The sequence below is a fragment of the Marmota monax genome, unplaced genomic scaffold, assembly GCF_021218885.2.
Source record: "Marmota monax isolate L192 unplaced genomic scaffold, Marmota_monax_Labrador192_F-V1.1 WCK01_AAM20220418_F8-fsc00012, whole genome shotgun sequence".
In the NCBI taxonomy this organism is placed as follows: Eukaryota; Metazoa; Chordata; class Mammalia; order Rodentia; family Sciuridae; genus Marmota; species Marmota monax.
This window is the reverse complement of record NW_026695227.1, coordinates 13,382,727-13,389,823: the sequence shown is the minus strand read 5'-3', so window position 1 is coordinate 13,389,823 and position 7,097 is coordinate 13,382,727.

Below are 7,097 nucleotides of genomic sequence, written 5' to 3'. Positions count from 1 at the left end.
CCTTGGAGAAGTTTTCTCACAATAAATCTTTTGATGTTAAAACCTATATAATAAACATGCGGAGCTCTGCTCTTTGTTCAGCTAGATCCCATTAGAGCTAGCTCACCCACTGGCCCCACTTTTACCTATTTTCATGTATTTTGTTTTTATTTTTTATTCTCCCTGTATTTTCAATCTGCTCATCACCTGCGCCTGGAGAACTATTTTTTGCTGCTTGGATTGCAGCATAGATTCTATATTTATATCAGGTTCCCAGGTGTCACGAAGATGTTGGTTCCCTCTCAGTAGAGTAACAAATGTTTATACTTCTCCCAGAGAAAGTTTATATCATTTAAAAATATATTTGTGTATATGTACTTGGAGGGTGCACCTGCATTTTAAATGACTGTCTCTGTAGATACTTTCTATATGTCCATCTTCATCTTTGTTACCTCAACAACTTTCAGACTAACACCATCAAATGCTTTCGCATATTGCAGTACACATCTTACCAGCAGCTCAGCAAGACATGTGCCATGTTTTACTCACCATCTTCTAAGTATCTTCCTTCTTGATAGCTCCCGCATCCATTAGAGTTGTCACAAAGTAGTAGGATTTCATTGCCATTACCCCTTCTTCAGGGTTGGTGAGGACAGAGGAGATGATCTCATGCAGCACCCTCCCTTGACAGATAAGCTGAAAACTAGAGGAACTAAGTGGCTTTCTCAAGTTATATAGTGAGAAGGTGGCACAGTGGGATTCCAACCAGGTTTTGCAGAAGATTTTCTAGTGGAACAGGTCTCACCTTTCTAACTTCTTTGCTTAGAAATCATGGGATGAACTGTGACTACTCTCCTTTCATTCCTGTGTACAGCCAGACCTAGGACTTTATTGATATTCTCCCTGAAAAGCATCTCTGGAGTGTGTTTAGCAATTTCCATTTCTCTGTCCCTGTTGGTTCCTGCCTCTCCACTCTTGAGTTACTATTAGAATTACCTCATCTCCACTCTTTGTATTCCCACTTCTTTTTTTTTTTTGCGGGGGGTGGTACTGGGGATTGAACTCAGGGGCACTGGACCACTGATCCACATCCCCAGCCCTATTTTTTAATATTGTATTTAGAGACAGGGTCTCAGTGAGTTGTTTAGCACCTTGCTTTTTTCTGAGGCTGGCTTTGAATTTGAGATTCTCCTGCCTCAGCCTCCCGAGCCGTTGGGATTATAGGCATGTGCCACTGCGCCTGGCCCCTACTTTTTTTTTACTAGAGTTCCTATGCAGAACTCCAGTATCTTTTCTAAGACAGATTACTATAAGGGGATATGGATATGTTAGTTGACTCTAGTAATCACTTCACCATGTATATTATGTATCAGGATAAGCACATCATAACATGTTTAATACTTAAATGTATACAATAAATTTGCTACAAAAAGTGGGAAAAGTATTTGATATATTATTTGTAAATCTTAAATGGTTGTATGATGTATCTGTATTTAAATGTGCACAGTGGAGAAGCATTGAAAGTACAGAAGAATGTCCAGGCACATGCCTATAATCCCAGTGGCTCCCAAGACTGAGACAGGAGGATAGTGAATTCAAAGCCAGCCTCAGCAAAAGCAATGCACTAGGCAACTCAGTGAGAGCCTGTCTCCAAATAAAACACAAAATAGAGCTGGGGATGTAGCTCAGTAGTTGAGTGCCCCTGAGTTCAATCTCTCCCTGGTACCAAAAACAAACAAACAAAAAACAGAAGAATGACCACAAAAATAAATCCTGGGTCAGGACTGGGAATAAGACATAACAGGCATAATTTCTTCTAAAAACATTAATATAGATATCCTTTTTCAGAAAATAGTTAATCTCATTCAAAAACACCCAGAATAATATTTGACCAAGTATCTGAGAATCCTGTGGCTCAGACAAGTTAACACATAAAATTCACCATCATAGTATACATATGTAGAAATGTTACATTCATCATATTTAGATTACAATACATATGATAAAAACCAAATGAAAGTCTTTCTTGTTATCAAATACCATTGTGTCCACATTCTGCAGCATGAATCTCAAATAAACCACTAGAATTTTTATATTGCTAATGCTATTTGATAATATCCATCTTACCAAGAGCCCCAGTAAACTTAAAAGATTTAGAGAAAACATGGAGGATCAACCCTTTACAGGGTCCTCTCTAAGCAAATCTACATGGAGGACTTCCCTCTGCAATGTGGTGAATGGAGCTTCAAATGAAAGTCTGGGCAGTTCTTGATAATTCAGGTTATAGGAACCAGTTTGTTTATTTTTTACCATAGTAATATATGATAGTGGCTTGTTGCCTTGACAGTTTGTTCTTTTAAATTCTTTTTATTGTTCATATTTAACATGATGTTATATCACATGATGTTATGATATACATAGTGAAATGATTACTTACAAGTAAACAAATTAACATATACATCACCTTCCACATGTACCTCTTTTTTTGTCTGTGTAGTAAAGTCACCTAGAATCTACTTGTGCAATATTATTAACTGTAATACATTAGACCTCTAGAGTTATTCTTCCTGCCTAACTGCAAGTTTGTACCCTTTGACTCACATCTCTCCCCTTTACTCCCCCTTCCTGCTTAACCATTGTTCTGTTTCTATGTATTTGGTGTGTTTGTTTTAGATTGCATGTATAAATGAGATCATGAAGTACTTTTTTCCCATGTCTGGCTTATTTTTCACTTAGCATGATGTTCTCTAACTTCATTCATGTTTTTGCAAGTGACTTTATTTCCTTTCTTAAAGGTTGAATTATATTTCATCAATATCTATGATGTACATATTATAGTTACATAAGTTTTTTATCCATTCACGCACTAATGGGCTCTTGGATTGAGTCTTTGTCTTGGCTATTGTAAATAATACTGCAAAATGCTGCAGTGAGTACGGGAGGGTAGATATCTCTTTGAAGGGCTGATTTCATTTTGGGGGAATATAAACCCAGTTCAGGAATTGCTGGGTCATATGGTTGTTTTATAAAAAAAAAAAAGTATTTTGAGGCACTTCTCTACCATTTTTTCATACCAGCTGTACCAATTTACACTCCCATCAACAGTGTGCAGGGGTTGCCTTTTCTCCACTTTATAACCAACACATCTCTTATCAAGAACAGCAGGTATGGCAGGTGTGAGGTGGAATCACTGAGGATTTAACTTGTTTGTTGATTACTGATGTTGAATACACCTGTTGGCCATCTTAGTGTCTTCTTTGGAGAAGTGTCTACACAGTTTCTTTGCCCACTTGTTAATTGGAATATTTGTTTTTTGGTAGTAAGTCTGTGAGTCACTTACATAGTCCAGCATCACTCTGTTTTCAGATGTGTGGTTTGTGAGGGTTTTCTCCGAATCCGCAGTCTGCCTTTTCATTCTGATGATGTTGCCTCTGCTGGTAGCTTTTCCCACTTGTGTATTGTTCCCTCTGTTGCCTGAGCTTTCAGAGTGATAGCCAGTCTTGCTCTTCCTGCTTATAAGAGTGCCTGATGATCTCTAGATAACACAGGAGGCTATGACAACAAAGAGCTAAGAACTTTACCTCAATTTTATGTGGTTTGGATCTGTGTCCTTTTGGGTTAGAAACCTTTGTTTTTCTTTCCTGAGGGCCACCTAGAAATATTCATTTAATGTCACAAAAGAGTACCTGACAGTGGCTTGCTTTTATTTATCAGTTTGAATTTAAAAGTATATATTTACAGGTTATAAAGCCATTAATTTTGGAGGGGCTAGATAGTAAAATAAAGCCTGTTTAGATCTAAAGTTTCATACCTTAGCCACTATTTTGGAAAGTAGAATAGACCAAGTTTGATTCTAGTCGCAGAAGGACATTTTACCTGTGAATTTACTTTTAATTTGGGAAGGCTTGAGGGTAATTCAGATTTGCAACATTTGTTTGATATCATTAAAATAACTTCTTTCCAGACTCTTTGAGATTTGAGAAGACTAAGTAACTGGTCCAAGGAGGTTACAGCTCCTGGCCAGGAAGGGCCTATACGTTCTGAGTCAGTTGCTTAGAAACAGAGTTGTCTGTGCAGGCTTCCTGGACACTTGAGCTTGATGTGGGGCCCATGGCCACAGACCTCCCCTCATTGCAGCATGGCCTGTGAGTAAATCTTTACACCAGTGTCATCTTTCAAGAAAGGCCTTCTCACGCCTCCTCTGGAAAACTGCAATCCTTCCCCCAACTGTGACTCTTCTGATTTCTCTTTAATGCTTTATTTTTTCCTCTTTAGCTCTTTTCTCACTGGTATTGTGTGCGTGTTTTCCATGGACAGCATCTGTCTTCCTCACTAGATTACAAGTTCCATGTGGGCAGGCATTTGGGGTTTTGTTCACAGTTGAATCTCTGGTGTGAATTTCTTAAGTGCTGGAGAGTGGGAACCTTTCTGCTCTTCAAGAGCCTCGCCCACTTGAGGGGACCCTTCCTTGTTTTTTCTAGCTACTAACCTCCGTGTGTCTTTCTGTAGAGCTCTGCCCTCAACAAAAATTAACCTCATTTTGACCTAACATTAAAGTTCATATCTCTTCCTTCTGAACTTACTACTTTAGAGATAAGTATTTTCATAAAGTAAAATTTTGCACATACATCCTGAAATTCAACTACACTCATTCAATTAGGGAAGCTTTTCCTGAGCAGAAAATGGGTAAAATACAGGATTTTAGTCAACTGCCAGTTCAGTGATTCTAAGTTGAGGCTCCCCAAACACCATCTAACCCAACTGACCAACCCATCCAATTTAGGTTTTAGGAGTTACAACATCCTGTAACAGTGAATCAAATATATCCTCCATGCTGACTCAGTCCAGTCACAGATGGAGTTTGTCATCAGTCCTGGTTGTAATGTTCAAGAGTAGTCTAAAGTATGTTAGAAGAGAGGGAACTGTTTGAAAGAGTTTAGAATATTTATCCAAGGAAAGAGGAAAAACCAGGGACATAGAGATGTCTTCAAATATCTGAAATTCTAATGCATTAGTGAGAAATTGTTTCTTCTGTGTGGTCTTAATGAAAGTTTACATGACAAATGAATTTTTTTCTTTAACATCTGATTCTAATGTTATTTATGACAGTAGAATGCATTACAATTCATATTACACATATAGGGCACAATTTTTCATATCTCTGGTTGTATACAAAGTATAGTCACACCATTCGTGTCTTCATACGTGTGCTTAGGGTAACGATGTCCATCTCATTCCACCATCTTTTTTACCCTCATGCCCCGTCTCTTCCCCTCCCACCCCTTTGCCCTCTCTAGAGTTTGTCTATTCCTCCCATGCTCCCCGACCCCATTATGATTCAGCCCCGACAAGGAAATCTATTTTAGCTCAATAAAAGGGAGACCTTTTTTCATTTTATGGAGGTAAGCCTGGATGGTGTGGTCCTTAAGGGTGCAGGTGGAGGTTAGCACTGGTGACATGATGTATAAGTGGCTCATGACTGCATACAATGATTGCCACAGTTGTCACAAGAAACCTTCCCCGTGGCTGCATTGCTCCTGAGGGACATTCTGCACCCCTCCTTGCTCTACCCATCCTCTCTTTGTGGTGTTTGTTGCTCACTGTGTTCTTTGCTTAGTATCTAGGATTTTCTTTATGCTTAAAATATTTTGTTAGTAAGTATTCCAATTTTATTTGATTTTCACACTTCCATCAGTTGCAGGAAGTTTGTAAACATTGACTTTGCATAGATGAGTTTGTATTGTTCACCTTCTTTATGTCCCTTCATTCTGGTCTGTGTCAGATCCTTCTATCACCTTGGACACATCCACAAGGCAGATGGATGGAAGCAGTAGATATAGAACACACAGTCAAGTTTAATGCTGGGAAAGCAATATCCCAATATATTGAATGAAGACTTGGGTGATGGAATATTATAAGAAGAAGGGCATTCCTCCACACCCTGCCATTCTCACAAGGAACACAGCAGGGGCTCTCTGCAGGGGGCAAGCCCAAATGAAGACACACTTCAGAATACACATTCAGTTCTCCATGTTTTTGTTCTCTTCTCCATCTCTCCTGTGCCTGTCTCTTGCCTGCCAGCACCCAAGACAGGATATCTGTGAGTACTCATTATTCGTAGACCCACAGAACCATTTCCACCATCTACTTAGGACGGTGAACAGCTGTTAAATACCTGGGATTTAAAAAATTCTTTTGTTCTGAATCCCATTTTTAAATACCAAGTCCTTTTTCTATTGTCTACTTAGGATAACCTGCCTGATTCTCTTCATATCCTGGTACGTTCAACAAAAATTTGTTCAATGAATAAACTCCAATAGCTATCTTCTTTCTTAGTTCGGGTTACCATTATCTTTGGTTTGACTCCTATAGCCCTTTTGTCTTTCTGGCTCCTTTCATGACTCTTTTTATTCATGTCTCCACACTGTCATCCAGAAGCTTCTTTATTATATGCTAATCTGATCATTTCATTTCCATGCTTAAAACTTCCCTGGGGCTCTCAGGATAAAACCCAAACTCCTTACCATGACAGTCAAGGCCCTTCATGATCTGATGCCAACCTCCCTTCTCCTTTAGCCCTCCCTGCCCTTCACTGTCCTGCCACAGCTCTACAGGCTCTTCAACTTTCCATCTTCCAGCCTGACCAGAAAACCCACCCTTGATCCTATCGCTTTGTCCAGGGTCTTCTGATACCACAGGTTAGGGGGGTGATCCTTCTAGTGTTTCCATGACAGTCTGTCCGGGCCCCTTTAATCATGCTTAACAGGTTGCACTGAGGTTGTCACCTGACTCATTAAATGACTGTGGTCTCCTTGAGGCAGAGAGCAAGCCTGCTCATTTCTGTCTGGTGTCTAGCCAACAACAGGATCTCACCAAAGATTCCAGCAACTTCCCCTAAGATACTGCACAAATCTGCAGAGCCAGCAGCAGGAAAAGAGTCAGGTGAACATATCCTGTTTCTTGTTCTGCCTTGAACATAAAACCATGGCTTTAAAGAAGGTATAGGATGGATTACTAGTCCTCCAAGCTTGGATATAGAATAATTGAGTTAAAGCTCTTCATTTTAACTTTGCTTTTCGAGTACACTATTACTTTGTATAGTCTCTTGGTCAAGATGT